Source organism: Anas platyrhynchos, chromosome 6 (genome assembly GCF_047663525.1).
Source record: "Anas platyrhynchos isolate ZD024472 breed Pekin duck chromosome 6, IASCAAS_PekinDuck_T2T, whole genome shotgun sequence".
Classification (NCBI taxonomy): domain Eukaryota; kingdom Metazoa; phylum Chordata; class Aves; order Anseriformes; family Anatidae; genus Anas; species Anas platyrhynchos.
In genome coordinates, this window is record NC_092592.1 from 4,689,494 (window position 1) to 4,705,921 (window position 16,428).

At 40.4% G+C, this 16,428-nt stretch overlaps 1 protein-coding gene across 4 annotated transcripts in view; it reads left to right on the plus strand.

Moving 5' to 3' along the window:
• Positions 1-16,428, plus strand: part of PRKG1 (protein kinase cGMP-dependent 1) — a 450,310-nt gene that overhangs the window by 205,032 nt on the left and 228,850 nt on the right. The window lies entirely within an intron of this gene.

Here is a 16,428-nt window from a genome sequence, read left to right on the forward strand (position 1 = left end):
CATCCAACTTCTATCATAAGAACCCAGGGGAAGTTTGAACCTGACTCAGTACCTGCTGTCTGCACAACACTATGAAATACTTTGGGAACTGCCAACTCAAAAAACAGGCAGAGAAAGATCAGTGGGTGAGATGCTAATCTCAGAAAACTAAGCCAAAGCCTTAGAAATTGAATTGTTGACCTGGAAAACAGGCTCAGATTAAGAAATGTCAAGTTTGTTTGATGTCCTAAAAGCAGAAGGATAAGAAAATGGGGATATTTAGTGGTAGTACAGACAGATGGGAAGCGGATTAGTTTGGACTCCTTTTGACATGTGCTGTCGGTGCAATATCACAAGACATGGGATGGACATTGCTTCAATAAGACCAGATTTACTGTGGAATGTAAGGCAGATTTTTTTTATGTTTACATATGACCTGGGAATCAATATGCAAAGCTCTCTTAATTAATTATTTATACAAGTCACACAGAGGGGACGGTGATGGCCAAAATCTGTATCTTGAGTCAGAAAAATGTGAATCGTGACCATTTTGCAGGGACGATTTTTGAAGTTATTCTTACAGGATTATGCAGTTCAGTATGACCTACTGTTTTGCATTAGGCTGAGTGAGACATAAAGTATTGGAGCAAAGAGGTCATCAGAAAAGAATGAGGGGAACAACTTCGCATACTCTGAATACATTCATTAAAAAAAATCTTAAATAAACAGAATTGAAGGGGATTGTCCCACTCTGCTCAGCCTGCTGCGGCCTCACCTCAAGCACTGCGTGCGGGTTGGGGTGCCGCAGTACCAGAGGGGCGTAAAGCCATTAGAGAGCCCCCAGAGGAGGCTGAGAGGATGGTGAAGGGCCCAGAGGGCAAGGCGTGTGAGGAGCAGCTGAGGGCCCTCGGTTTGTTCAGCCCATAGGAGAAGAGATGAGGGGAGGCCTCATGGCGGCCTGCAGCTCCCTCACGGGGAGCGGGGAGCGGAGGGGCAGGCGCTGAGCTCTGCTCTCTGGGGACAGCGACAGGACCTGAGGGCATGGCATGGAGCTGGGACAGGGGAGGGTCAGGCTGGGGGTGAGGGAAAGGTTCTGCACCCAGAGGTGGTTGGGCACTGGGACAGGCTGCCCGGGGACTGGGCACACAGCACCGAGCTGCTGCAGGTCAAGGAGTGTCTGGACAATGCTCTCAGACATTTGGTCTGATATTGGGTGATGCTGTGTGGAGCCAGGACTTGGTGATCCTTGTGGGTATCTTCCAATTCAGGATAGTCTATGTCATGATAAGAAATAAGATTTGAATTAAGCACTGTACGTATTGCCTTCAGAAGTTGTCTCTCCAAGAGTTCGTAGTCAAGGGTGTTGTGGTACATTACAGACCAATCTCAGAAGCAAGATGCAAAATTTGCTAGTTGTAGATTATTTTTTTTCTTCACTTTTTTTTTTTTTTCTTATTTTCTGTAATTACTGTTAATGTAGCTTTGGTCCAAGAGATTAAAGGTTCTTTGGTTTTGTCCAAAAAGTCATTTTCTACCATCTGGAGATGATACCATGGCTGCTTTCACTTAAACTCCAGAGCATTTGGCTCAGCCACCTCTCCTTGTCTCTTTCCCCAGTGCCAAATCTTTATTCAAACAAACAAACAAACAAACAAAAACAATACAAAAGACCAGTATAATCAATAATGGTGTCACTATTGGAATACCATACAGTTTTGAACTCAGATCTGAGAACCATGCTTGTCTTTAATGCCAGCCATTCAAGAATATAAAATTGCACTGGTTTAAATGGAGGTGAACCTTTATCCAGTATTCTGGAGGTCCTTTACTTCATAGATGTAGGTGGGTGGTTTTGTTTTCCTTTTGCCATCCTAAGATTCATCAGGTACATTGGATATATGCTGCATATATGCTATATATGCTATATATGCTGCATCCTTGCTGCTGTTGGTATTGTCCTGACCTCACTCCTCTGTGGAAATATACTCAAGCAGGAGAAGAATTGGATCTGTAGTTCAAAAAGTTGGCCACAAATCACCTTTAATAATTGCTAAATGAAGTCTAATGATACTTGAAGTCATCATTTCTTAGGTGTGGGAATCTTTCAGTTGAGGTTCAAAGTGTCAGGTATCTATTCCCATGATTAAAATTGGTGCGTGTTAGATACCAGGCACCAGTAATATAATTGGAAAACATACTGTGTGCATTACCAGCATGGGGCCTTCCATCCAGCAGGAAAAAAGATTATTTACTTTATGTTTGTTTAATGTTTCTGACTTAATCCAGTGCCCTACCAACCAATTTCTGAGCTCTTACGAAACAATTTTAATAGAAGCTAATTTAAACTCTCTAAAACAAAGCGATATAGTGTCTTGATGGGCAAGCATTGCTAATTACTTTTCAATAAATAAGAGCAAAATCATCATCTCTGGTACAGATAGAATTTTAGTCAGAGTATGTCGATGTCATCTTTTATACCCCATTAAAATTGGCAGTGAGGACTTTTGCAGTGGCTCTTGTGCTTGGGCAGGGACAGAGCATCAGCCTGCAACCACCTGTGTGTAAATCCCATGGCCAGGTGTGCAGGATTGCTTATTATATTACAGGCAGCAAAGGCCTTTTCCATGGTGAGAGATGTATTTGGACACAAAACTGTTTTGAGAGCAGAAAGCACTGCACCATGTAGAGTCTGTGCAATAAATTTCTTAAGACTGGGACCTACTGGGTGTTAAGCTAGCTCTGGGTTTCAGATTGTGCTTTGTACAACAGCACCGATTTTGGTTTGTAATTTCTTTGAACTTCTCTGAGTAAATTTTGTTTTTAAATTAATTTTGTGCTTATTACCTCACTGCAATGTGAGAACAAGTATATGTTTTTGGAAGGAGAGATGAGCTCCCAAAGGCTGAACGATAGTGTAAATGGTACACTGTGTTCAGCAAACGCAGAATTTTTTAGAAGACTTTAATTTGTTTGTTAATTATTGCCTAATTCCAATCAGTTAAATATTTGCTGAAATTAGTTCCCATTTTAAATCTCTGTATCTCATGGGTTTCTTTATCTGAAATTATATAAAGCTGAAAATCAGCGCTGGTATCTAATGAGAAGCTTAGGGTTCCCTCTTGAGAGCTGTAACTTTTTCATTTAGAAGAGAACTGAGCACTAGCATTTTTAATCACAAAATGAATCCTGTACACATACCCAATAAATAATATTTATGCTATTAACTATTCATGGTACAATATACTGAAACCTTCCATGTTTCTTTGAAAAATTACTTTATTTTTGCTCCTGATAACATTTCTGTCATAGAAAAGTCTGTGACACTGTTAGGTATGAGGTAAATCTTGCCAGTCTGGGAAGGTTTGTGATTTATGTGTGTGTATGTATATATAAATATATAAAAAAATATATACATATATATTATGTACACATATATATAGTCATATATATAAACACACTGACATAGTAAGACTTATGTAATAACTTATCCTAACATAAAGAACTACAGGCTGACAGTGGCTGAGTTCATTGCAGGGGTGCAATGAGGAAGGCCAAGGCTTGGTTAGAATTAAATTTAGCAAGAGACATATGAGACATCAAAAAGGGCTTCTTCAAATACATCAGCAGCAAAAGGAAGACTAAGGGAAATGTGGGTGCACTGCAGAGGTACGCCAGTACAGGCTGGGGGCTGACCTGCTGGAGAGCAGCTCTGCAGAAAGGGACTTGGAGGTATCAACCTCTATGAATACCTGAGGGGACAATATGAAGAGAATAGGGCCAAACTCTTCTCAGTGATGACCAGTAATAGGACAAGGGGTAATGGGTATAAATTGAACCACAAGAGGTTTCATCGCCATATGAGGAAGAACTTCTTTACAGTTTGGGTGACAGATCACTGGAACAGGCTGCCCAGAGAAGTTGTGGAGTCTCCTTCTTTGGAGATATTCAGAACCCTCCTGGATGAAATCCTGTGTAATGTGCTCTAGGTGACCCTGCTTGAGCAGGGGGATTGGACTGGATGATCTCTGGAGGTCCCTTCCAACCTCAACCCTTCTGTGATTCTGTGATTAGGGTTGAAGCTGAGCATCCTCTACCTCAATGGACTTCAGAAATCATTAGAGATATTTAAAATATCATAGGATTGTACCATTGCTATGATGACTTTTTCCAAAGTTTTCCATTTGAGTTATCAGAGAAAGATTCTGAGCGTGTAAAAAAAACTTTAAAATCTTTTTTTTTTTTTTTCCTTTACAAGCATATTATAGTAAAATACAGGAAATTGCTTTTTAGACTGTCAGCATAAAACTTCTGCTGCAGATAAGACCACTACGTGATAAGCTTGTTTTTGATGAATAGAGAAGTTTGGATTTCTTTATAATGGCAGTGAGTGTTTTCTACGTATGTGCACACTGATGTATTTCTTTTTCAGTTTAAAACTGTTTCAGGAGATGTGCTCTTTATTTTGCAATAAAATAAGAAAAACCTCAAAAAGTTGCTAGTGAATGAGTGTCTTGGATATCTGTATGCAAATAATGAGGAATAAACAAGATACTGGAAGACTGTGTGTAATCAACAGTTTGACTTAATTAGCACTACTGAGTCTGGAAGTGAGAACTTGTATTCCTCGAAAGCTGATGGAGGGGGATGCTGGTTGTCCAGAAGAGGTGAGCTGAGGAGGTAAGGAGACACAGACTTTCAGACTTTCAGAATATACCCGCAAGTGATACGTGTATCAGCAACATTTGGGTAATAATAAATGGAGGGTGTTAAACAGATGCTGACCACCCAGAAAACCAAGTGAAGGAATGTTTTACTGATGATTGTGAAACACCAGCACGAGAAGCTTGGGATAAATGGTAATATGAAGATGACTGATGGTGTCCTGGCCTCTTTGAAAATGAAACCGATGTCAAAATCCATGTTAATTGGTCCAACTAGAGCTGAGTTGTCTCTACAAAGCATTGTCATGTCCTGTGGTTGTTTCCCTGTGGTTTCAGTGATTTGTAACTTCTTTTCCATTGTTGAGAAAGGGAAAATAATATGGTAATGCAGTCTGTACTATGCATAAATGCTTAAAAATGGGGAATCAGCTAAAGTGCTCAGCTCCCATTTCAGAAGCACCAGACATCTGGGAACCAAAGCACCATTTAAAAAATCAATAGGACCTTGGCTTCTTCCTTTGTAATGAGCATTGCAAAATGGGACTTAGGTGCCTAAGTCAATTAGATGGCTTTTAACGTCTTGTTACAGGCTTTCCTATTTACTCAGCCATGTCTTGGAAGTTGATTTGAAGGCTTGGACAAACTTTACCAGTTTGATGATTGCTTGTGCACATAGTAGATGTAATTCAGTAGGTAGGAAGCCTTGCAGATGAAGTGCTGGTGTGTGACAAACCATTGGGATTTCTTTCCTGTTCTGGTGTCATGTATGGTAGGCTTTTCAGATTTCAGAGTAGACTACAACTGACAGAGTCTGATATAAGTCCAAAAATAGACTTCATTCCTGGTGAGGAATAAGAAATTTGAGTTCCTTCAGTAACAGAGTGATTTTGATTGACTCCCAGATCAGGTTGTCATATACGACCCTAAATAAAAGCAGTGATATGGCCTTAGACTCCACACCTTATGTACTTCTAATAGGATTTGCATATTTGAATTTAAATCAGTTTAATAAAAAATAAGTCAATTCAACTGCTGAGCAGAGAGCCTACAGGTGAATTTGTACGAGTGTTTTTTTTTCATTTTAGATAGTTGCACTTGTAGCGTCTTCATAACCAGCAGTCTATATATATATATTTAATTTTCCTTCCTCACACACTGACAACCTAAAGGGAGATGAGACATGCTGCTGCCTGACAACCCTTCATTCTGAGGGCAGTTGTTATTCTTATGTGACTTTGTGACGTTGGCTATCAAAATCTCTTTCCTCATCTGTCCATCAGCGCTGGGTCTTGCTTTGATTCACTCATGGAAATGTTGACATTGTTGCTCAGCTCCATGAATACTAATCCAGAAAACAGAGCCGCTAGCCTGATGGACACAAATAATACAGTCTTGGCAGCTAATGAGCTACATTAAATAGATATACATCATATCCATAGATATCTATATATCACTACATATAGATATATATATCTGTATACAGAGAGTATTTGTTTTGATACGTGTTAAGTCTCTATATTGATTTATCTGTATCTGAAGCAGTGCATGGCCATTTGTCCTTTTTGTCCAGATTTAATGTAGGATTTAATAGATTTAGATATTTCTAGTCTCCACGGGGAAATAATACTTGGAGAACCATAAATGTTTCAATTTCAAATTTCAACATTGTGTTACAGGTTTTCCCTGAATGAAGCCATCATTTATACGTGGTACTTAAATTGAAAAAAAAAAAAAGTGCAATGAAGTTTTTATCTGGTTTAGTATGCCACTGAAATACATAAAAAGCCGTTATATTTTTTAAAGCTTGAGTTCAATTTTTTGGGGGTCTAGATTATTGTTAAACAAGAACCAGCCCTCACTTTGATTATCCTTTTATAAATTCAAAGAAAAGAAATACAAAACATTTTGAGTAGCTCTCAGGAAAAACAAAAAACAAAAAGCAAAAAACAGCAACAACAAAAAAAAGGCAAGATAAAGCACTAGAGTTTCCCTAAGAAGCAGGCTGTTTCCTTCCCAGATATGGTCAGTGTCTAATATTGCAGGCAAAAAATCTGATTCTGGTTAAAGCTCATTTTACATTTATGCTTGATAGCAACCAGCCAAAAGAAAACCAGCAAAGGAGCAAAGCCCAGCCCCACAAACCCACAAAAAAGCAACGCCCTAAAAAAGTAATAATTCTGAAACGACTTTCATTGACCGCAGTATTGAGGGCTTTCTAGCCGGGGAGCATTGGGTCCCAAGCCAGTTTTCAGGTGGATGTAGATGGCATGAGGGAAGGGTTTGATGTTGAGCAGCATGCAGCTGGGTTGGGACTGGAGACCTCCCCACACTTGCACGGATGCCCCACAGCCCCATTCCATCCCAAGCCTGTGCTCGGCCGTGGTTATTCTGCATTTTACCAGTGAAGTCAGGCTGGCTTTTGAGCCCCTCTCTGATGAGATGAATGGCCAAGGTTCAGAGTTAATGCCTTTTTTCCCTTTTCTTTTTCTTATCATATGAACTGCAGTTTCTTTATTGTTGCTCTGGACTTGTCATAAGCATTCACAGAATAATTTTCCAACCCTCAGGCATTCAGCTCACTCAGGCATTGGAAGAAGTCAGCTGAGCAGCCTGGGTTTGATAGCCGTAGCCCATCCACAGCAATTACCAGCTCAGAAAGGAAAAAAACAGATACAGAAAACATGCACAATAGCCAGTACTGCTGTATTTTGTGTCTTGGGCAGATCCTGGTGTGCTGTAGGCCACCTGCGCTATGGAAACAGTACAGTAAAACTGCCTCACCGCTTGGCCCCATAAAATGCTGTCAGCTGTTTTGATGACATTCATTTAGATTTACCACTTTTGACCATTTTTCCAATAATTTAGAAATGTATATATATTTTTTGCCCTACCTGTGCCGTAGGAAACATATGCCATATCTATGTAACAACTGCAAGGAAGCCAAGGAGCAGGAAGATGCATTGCTTCAAGGGCGCTCGGGCTTGCCCAGAGCCTGGATGCTCCGTGCAAGAAATGCATCACTGAGCCAGTAACAAGGTGCCTAGTGAGTCCGAGTGCCCTTCAAGCAAACAGGTACATGTTCAACTTGGCTCTAACACTGGATTTTGCTGTTGAACTGTGTCCTTCAGATAGTAGCTGAAAATCCATGTTTCACCATGCCCTGTGCCTCCCCAGCAGCCAGGTATGCGTGGCACTGGTTGGCAGAAGGATGTTTCTCCATCCACAGGACAGCATGTGAGTTGCACTATGAGTGATCCAGCTCTGCTGATTTTAAGGGTGTTTCTGAGAACTTGGCATCTTTGAGACTGGTACCATAAGCTAAGCTGGAATTAGGAAGCATTAATTGCTGCTCTTGAGGCTGTGATGCTGGGGCTGGGGTGTGACGGACAGCCATCCAGACAGACAGACAGATTGGGAAGCAGAGTTGGCACGTAAGCCCTACTTGCTTAGGCTAGCAAAATAATAAGAATAATAACAACAATTAATAATCATGATGTGACAAACTGAGTACACTAGCTTTCACATCCCATTCACCAGCATAAAGCCTTTGTTTCACAAAAACCTCTGCTAAGGTTAGGGGTAAGCTATGCACATGCATCATGGTCACCATGGGCTGGCAAAGCAATTTTCCCCACATCTCATACTTCCTCTCCAATATCACATGCATCCTGAGACAGAAACAACCGTCAGTGTACCCTGTATTTAGTGCTAGATTAGACATTATTAAATTAGACTGCCAACTTGTAACCTGGCAGTTTTATTCCTAAAACCATTGCTAATGAGAGCTCTAGATTTCCGTTGTATTCCGTCCATAGTCAAAGATTTTAGTGGTGGCAGGGCAATTTCTTCTGAGATGCTTCTTGTAAATGTGCCCTACAACAGTGAATGTAAGAGCTGAGGGTGCAAAATAGGGAGTTGTACTGGGGATTTATAGGAATTCCAAGTATTATTTCTGGCAAGCAGAAAGCTGTCGTTACCTGTATTTTAAGAAAGGAAATGGTGGAATGACTCTTTTCTGTTACAGGTAAACTGCAGTGAGTCAAGCTCTCTAACAATGATACGTTTGTGTCACCATCTCTTGACAAAATGGCTTGTTTTCAAGGAAGGACTCCTTGCCTTCTGTACAAGAATTGCAGGTTAAAAATATGAATGCATTTCACTGTCATAGATGAATTTCTCCACTTGACAGTGTCATTGCCATTCTGGCCTCAGCTGAATATAATTGAACTTAGGTAACAATTATGTTAATTTACTGCTCTTGTGACAGGGTGGGATATGATAACCACTAAATTTTTTTTTTCTTTCATAAAATATTTTTGCTTAACATTCATAACATCTTACGCTGTAATACAAAGCAAGGACAGCTTGACAGGATAAACGGAGGCCTTAAAATCTTACTCCAAGAGAAGAAGCAGCAAATGCAGCAGGCTCAAATTTGCAAAAAGTTAGATCCCTTTCATACTTCCTCTGGCTTTCTTTTTTTTTCCCAAAGATACTTAAAGATTGGCTAAAAATTGGAAATGTGAGGATTGCAGAAGAGTGAGCCCAGTAATGCCAGGTAGAATTGACACATGTCATTCTCTTTATAGGAAGAAGAAGCTGCAAGGATTTTGGATAAAACAGTTGCATTTATTTTCAGTTTTGTCCTAAAACTGAATTTTAGCGGGTAGGGTTGGCATAGCACAGCATGAACACCCTTAGGAAGCTATCCCCAGCCCTGCGCATGGGTTTGGTGTTGGGGAATTGTTTTCTGCACAACACCTCAGGCATCCCAGCAGGGCTGTGCCTCCAGCACATGGTGCTTCTGAGCTGCTCTGAAAGATCAAGAAATCAGGAATATTTAACTGCATGCAAATTTTGTTACTCCTAGCTTGAATTTTGAACTTGCAGAGGCTCTAAGGATGACATGTATTGTATCCAGCATGCCTAAACTTTGTTCAGTGTCTCCTGTGTGCATAGCCTGGCTGAAGAACTGGGGGACAGGGAGTAAATATAAGAACTTAGTTTTTTAAGGCATGAATAAAGTTGATGAATACAATACTAAAGGCAGTGTCCTGCAGGCAGCTTACAGGCAAAAATGCCATTGTGACCACTGTACAGTTTTATATGACTGACTTTGAACATTTAGGACTAAAGACAGTATATGAAGAAGCAAATTGCTGTCTTCTTAAGGTATAATTCTCCAGAAGACTCCTAGGCACTGTTAAACATAAAGTCTTTAATTGATTAATTTTTGTTGTTAACTGTATGAAGTCTAAGGACTTCATAGTTAAAAGCTATCTTCCTGCATATATATCTTTAAACCATACTTGCAGCGATAATCAGAAAGCAAACCAATCCCCGTGCATTTCAGAGGATAATTTTAGCCGTTAGGATTTGTTTTAAAAGTCCAGCTATCTTAACCTGCTTAACATGAGCTAATGCCCTTTGTGCTGTTTTCATGGCCAAAATCAGTGATTTTCTCATCAGCACAATTGCCTATCCATAATTTTTTTTTTTTGTTTGTTTTTTTTTGTTTTTTTGTTAAAGCTACTCTCCCTGTCTATTTGTAAAATATTTGAGTAAGCTCTGCAGATCCTTGAGGAGCTATCTGAATGTGAGCAGCCTCACTGTCTGTCTGAGCAAGAGAGTTATCCTGGTGGGCATTGCCACAGTTTGTCTGCAGACAGCAACATCCTTTGGCAACTGTCTGTATTTTGAAGGCATTTGCTGCTTCGGTGGCAAGTGGAAGAAACTATTTCTGGTTGAAGAAAGAGGATGTATTAACTCCAGATGGTTCCAGTGCAATACAGAGTGCACTTTCCGGGCTAAAAGAGCCAGAAAGAATATATTATGATACTTTTTTTTTTTCTATTTCATCGTTTCGTGTAAAAATCTTCCCTGGTTAGAGGGTTTGTGGGGTGTGAAAGCTCTGCACGTCCTGTCTGGTGCGAGCTGCTAGAGAGTTCACCTGAAGATGCTGAAAAGTGTTGAGATTTTCTTCTGTTTTATCACCAGTTTATTATAAGAGCTTTCCTGAAAGTTTTAAGTACTTGAAATGGGATGCTTTTAGAGCTTGGCTTAAGTCTGAACTAGAAGCAGTGGTGCTGGCTTTACCTAGATATGCTTATTTAACATGAGTACTAAGGGAAGCTTTTCTGAAGTATTTTACATGTATTTATTAATTCTCAGATTTGTTTTTGAATATATGTGAAGTGAGGAATTTAATCGGTTCAGCTTCAAGCGAGCATTTCTCTGCCTTTTCAAAGAAAAACACCAGCCCATGCACTTCCGTGCAGGGAACCAGCAGAACAGCAGTTTCCAGCTTGGTTCTGTTTTTTGCAACTCAAAATGGGAGATTTAAGGTTTTTCTTGCTTGGATTTTTAGCAGTGGAGGTTCGTAATACAAGAATTTATTTCAACAAGACTCGAGAGGAAGCAAACTGATGCATACATAGACATGATCAGTGTATAATAAGATTAAGGCATTACAGTATTCATGAAATTATATTGATGAAAGCTTTGGCATCCCAGAGTGGTATAGGTGGCATTTTTAATGGTATTTGTTTCAACATACAACCACTTAATGCTTAATATTCCTTATGCATTGCTTGAAGGTGTTTCTTTTTTCTTTTCAGGCTAACTTACTTCACTTGGGTAGAGTTTGTTCGCAGCCTGCATACTCGGTCAAAAATGTTGCTCAGCTAGTTTGTAATATAAAATATTGCCATTACTGATATTCAGAATAGCGTAGAATGATTTAAAAATTCTTGAGATGGAAAGGATGTAGCTCTTCGGCACAGTTAGGTGCAGTACTGAGCTATGCAATGAGTTAGGCAAAGCGGTGGAGGAAACATGAGGCAAGTACAAAAGCTGTGACAGTGTCTGAGGTTCCTCTAATTGCACTCTAGCATGAAGGTTTCCCTTTTATTTGTAATTTCTTGTTTGGTTGTTTTTTAAACATCTCTGCTGTCACTGAAGGAGCTGAATTGGGAAGAGCTGATGCTTGGAGACTAAAACCTTTTCTCCATAAGATAAATGCTTTGCCCTTAGCCACAAAGCACAGACAGATCTACCTATCTCAGCACTTCTACCTGAGCAGCCAGGCACCACCCATTCAAAAACTTTGTAACTTGCCACCAAGCCTCCATGGGAGCAGGGCTTCCGATTTCCTGTCTGTACAAAATAACTCAGCATTAGCCAGTAGTAATTGCAGGTTGGGAGCCTCTGATGGTGGTGATAAAATACAGAGACTGGCAGTCAGAAGTACAAAACTGTGTAAATATATCTCCTTAATTCAGATTTTTTTTTTTAAACTTTTCTCCCATTTCTGCTGCTTATCATGGAATTAAGTTCCAGCCCTCAAAGGGACCATTGCTTGGCTCAGTGGCAGCAAATATGATGAAAGCATAAAACTATTTATTTTTAAGATGTGAAATCATCCAGTTATAAGTTTGTTTGTCTGTTTGTTTTTTTTTTCTATCAATAGTTAAGATGTTATTTGTGTGTTGAGAGGCAATCATTGTAAGATACCTTGCACTGTTTTGCCGTATCATTGCAGCTGCGTAAGAGCAGCCAAAGCTATTCTCTGTGGTATGTAGCGAAGTTGGCCGAAACAGGCATGTAAAGCTCCTGGAAATATATTTTTTAGCACTTTGTGTTTTTAAATTTAGATGTGTTCTTTTGTTTGTTGCTTTTTTCTTTATGAACCAGTCCAGCCTGTGAAACCAAACAATGTGTTAAGGGTAATTTAGTATATTTTGTTTCATTCCTCAGATAACTTGGTATGTTTTGCTAAAAATAGAACCCAGAAAAATGAGAATTTAATTTTTTCTGTTGTCTGGATGTGCTGTGGCTTCCAAGGAGACTGAAATCCAAGTGTGTAGTCCGTCGCTATCCAGGAGGTTGATGTGCCTGTCTGATAATTGTTATTTTATGGGTGGATCATAAAGTACTGCCAATTTAGGAACATGGTTTCTTCAGTTTATGGTTTTGACTATTTCCCCATGGCTTCCCAGAGAAAGGGTATGTGAATTTAGTTTAGAAAAAGTTAAAGTTCAGGCAAGAGCTTCAGCAGTTTGCAGGTGCACGCAACACTTGCTCTTTGAGCTGAAGATGAAAACAGACTATGAAAACAGACTAAAGGCATTCCTCCGGAGAGCATTTGGTGCCTTGATGAGTAATTTTCTCAGCAATCTGACAGGTAGCAACTCGGGTTGATTCACACTGTTTACTGCAAGCACACGGGCTGCCCAGGGGCATTGCGTTACAGGAGGGATTTTATTGCCCTTCTCAAATTTTGAGCATGAATATGTGAGCGCTTGAATTTCCAGCGCTTGTTTTGACAGTGGATGACCACTGAGAATAATAAAAGTGCATGCTAAGTTGAGATGAGCCTGCACACAAAGTTTCATGGTGATGATGTTCAGCCCTGTATATTGGTGAGTGACACAGCAGTGACTGCGGAAAGCTGCCCAAGGCAGTTTATCCTCTGAAGATAACTGTGGTGGAGAAAAGTAGCCTTCTGTCATGAATTACAGCTAGAAGCTGTCCCAGTGTCAAGCCTGGCCTCCAGTTACCAGGTCATAGTATCCATGGTGGAGCAGCAGCTGGGGGTACTTCCACCATCTTGATACCACGCACACTAGGGATGCAGCACGCTCTTGTCTGAGAGATGCAGAAGACCATCACAGGACCAACCTCTTTTATAAAAAAACAATTAATTAAAAACCACACCAAGCCCTGTGAGATATGGGAAGGCTATTCTTGGTTATTCAGGGTGGATCAAGCGGGCTGAGCTCATGTGAAGTAGACCAGTATTCAAGCTTTTAAAACCATGATGTGTGTTGTCATTGTAACTCCAGGACATCTGCTTTTCTCATGCTCTGATTACAATCTTATATTCTACAGTTGGCAGCTTCTGTTTTTACAGTTTTGCAAGAATTTACTGGTTCTCTTAGCAGGTTTTTCCTTTCAATAAGTTTATTTTATCCTGTTGACAAGCAAGGATAGATGCTGTGTAGTGCTATCAGAGACCAAAGTTATTCCTGAGTTTCAGCAAAGCAGAAAGGCAGCAGCAATACCTGGTAAATCACAGAAGGAGATGCCCATCTTCCCTTCCATGTTTTGTTTGGCATCATCCAGAGCACTTGCTCTTTCTCCCAAAGCATTGCATGAGCCTTAAGACAAGAGAAACGGTACCAGAGTTTCCCCATTTCCAGATGTAATCAAGAAACTGCATTTTGTGTCAGCAATGTGATCTTGTTGTTGATCCTTGTGAGTTCTGTGTAGCTCAGCTCTTAAATAAAAGAAACACGGAACAACAAACAGGCTGACATCCACCAACTGTCAACAGATACATCTGCCATGGCATGATTTATCTAATGCACTAGGTAGAAATCCTGCCTAAAATTCTTACATTCTGTAACAGACAATAAAAGTAGCGAAGCTCTGTGATATAATACAACAGCAACCTCGGGGAGCCTTTCTGCAGCATGTCTACAGATGTTAACGTTTCTACAGAGATGGGATGTAAGAAGGGCTGTAGACATAGAAAAGCTTCTTTGCTTTTAGAAGTGGTAGAATTGTAATAAAATACAGTAAAAACCAAATAGCTGCTCAATTATATAGTAAAGTATAAAACCTATAATTAAATATTAATGTGGGGTTAATATAAAATCATCAGTAGCTATTTACTTTTTATCACAAAACGGTTGAGTAGTGATTATCCCATTATAAAATACATGGCAGGCACATCAAATATGTGTCCTTCGCCATGCTCCTTTTGTCCTTTTTTTTTTTTTCTATTCCCCAAATTTAATAGTCTGAGCATATAAATGGTGTGGGAATTATTTAAAATGGCAACTTATCGCAGAACATTATCTAAATGTATGCTGTGTTTTTATGTTATGCAGTAGAAGAAAAAAAGTCTCTCTCTAGGATGACAAACACCTAGAAATGAATCTCAGATATCATGAGAAATAGCATTTCACTCAACACTCATACATTGTCCTGGTCTCATATGTGCCTCTGCTCTTGGAAAGAAGAGGGTATTTTTAGACTAGTATTTTGGCTCTGTGCTGCAGGTGGTGGTCTCACTGCTAAATGCAGAGCCAATTCTGTGTCTCTTCATCTTTAAGCTAACACAGCTGATCAGCAGCACAAAAACTGCTGAGGATTATTGTAGCTAAAGAAACCAACAAACCTCGGCTGGCAGTAGCTTAGCATATACACTGGGTGTTTTAACAATACAACCATCCAAAAAAAAACCACTTGCTGGCAGACCACTGGAGTAAGTGCGTTAACAGGAATATGCTCCAGTGAAAGCTTGGCAGCTCCAGATGGAAGTGCCCCATCAAAAGAGATTAACCGTTGCCTTCAGTATTCAGGGGGATGCAACAATACGCTGTAGTTTTTTGCCACTGGCACACTGGCTCATAATCTCGTCTGTGATCACAGCATTCAGCTGATCCATGGCTAAATAAACAGCAAGAAACAGTGGCTAAAATAATAGCAACAGATTTGGGGTTTGACCGAGGTTTGTAATGCCCAAAATGTCTTCGCAGTCGTGTGGAGCATCTGGGCAGCATGCAGAGAACTTCCCTGCCTTCCTCATCCTCTGCAGATCTGCTGGTGCTGTGGATAATCCAGACTGCTTAAACCATTTTAAAATCAAAATGTTTTGGTTGTGAGGAATGTTGGGGGCATCTTATGAAAACGTATGATGGTGTTAAAAAGGACATTGAGTGCAGATAAATGGAAAGCTGCACAGCAAGAGTAGCAGGCCTGTTCCTCTGTGTAAACTGATGGCCTCTGGGCTGCGGTCTATAATTTAGGAATGAGGCCTTGTGTTGTTCTTTGAAAATGTCAGCCTAGCAGTCTCTCTTTCTCAATAATAATAATAATAATAATAAAAAAAAAAGCCAAACTCAGAGCTCTAGGAGGGAGGTAGTGACAAAAAAAAGAAATGAGAGAGAGGGAAAGTCTGTCCAACCTCATGTAAACTCGTGGCTTGCCTCCGTGTTGAATACTGTGTAGGCTTGTGGCTGCCCTGTCTCAAAGAATCTCTCGTCAAACCAGGGAAGGTTGAAAGAAGATTGAAAAGGGTAATGAAGGCATCTAACACATGAAATGTCCAATGGCTTACCATGCTTTCATCCGTAAAAGAGACAACAGAGCAGATATAAGAGAGGTCTGGATGATGACGAGCCACATGAAGACCCCAAGGACAGAGGAGTTGTCCACTTTTTCCTCTGCTACAGGAATTCGAGGGGTGTGAATGAAGTAGCTAGTGGGGTCAGGCTCAAAAAACCACCCACAGCTGGCAAGACAGACCTTTGGCATAACCCCTGCTGCCCATGGTTGTGCTCTTGGGTTTTCCCTGCATGCAGCAAGGGAAGATGCTCTCCATGATGTTCCTGCCTTCATTGCTAGGGTAAGGGCTTCAACAGTGGTCTCCATCTGCCAAGATTACCATCCATAACTCCGGTTCAACTTGTTGTCTCTGCATTGATTTCAGAGGCTGCAGACTCCAGAGTACAGCTTTTCTAGGGAAACAGATTATTTTTTGTTTGTTTGTTTCTAGATGTCAGAAACCAATCTAAAGGAAATCAGTTCTTGAAAGTCTCCCAAACGCATGAGCCTTCTTCCGCACGGCTTTGGACTGGGCTACAGGAACAAGATTGAAATGTCTGCTGTGGTTAACTTGATGAAACCTGCGTTTTCTGTTTAGACCTGGTTGATGCTTTCAGTGTGCTTTGCTACAACTGCAGGATTGAGCAGCTGCATCCTATAGGAGCCAAAACACAGT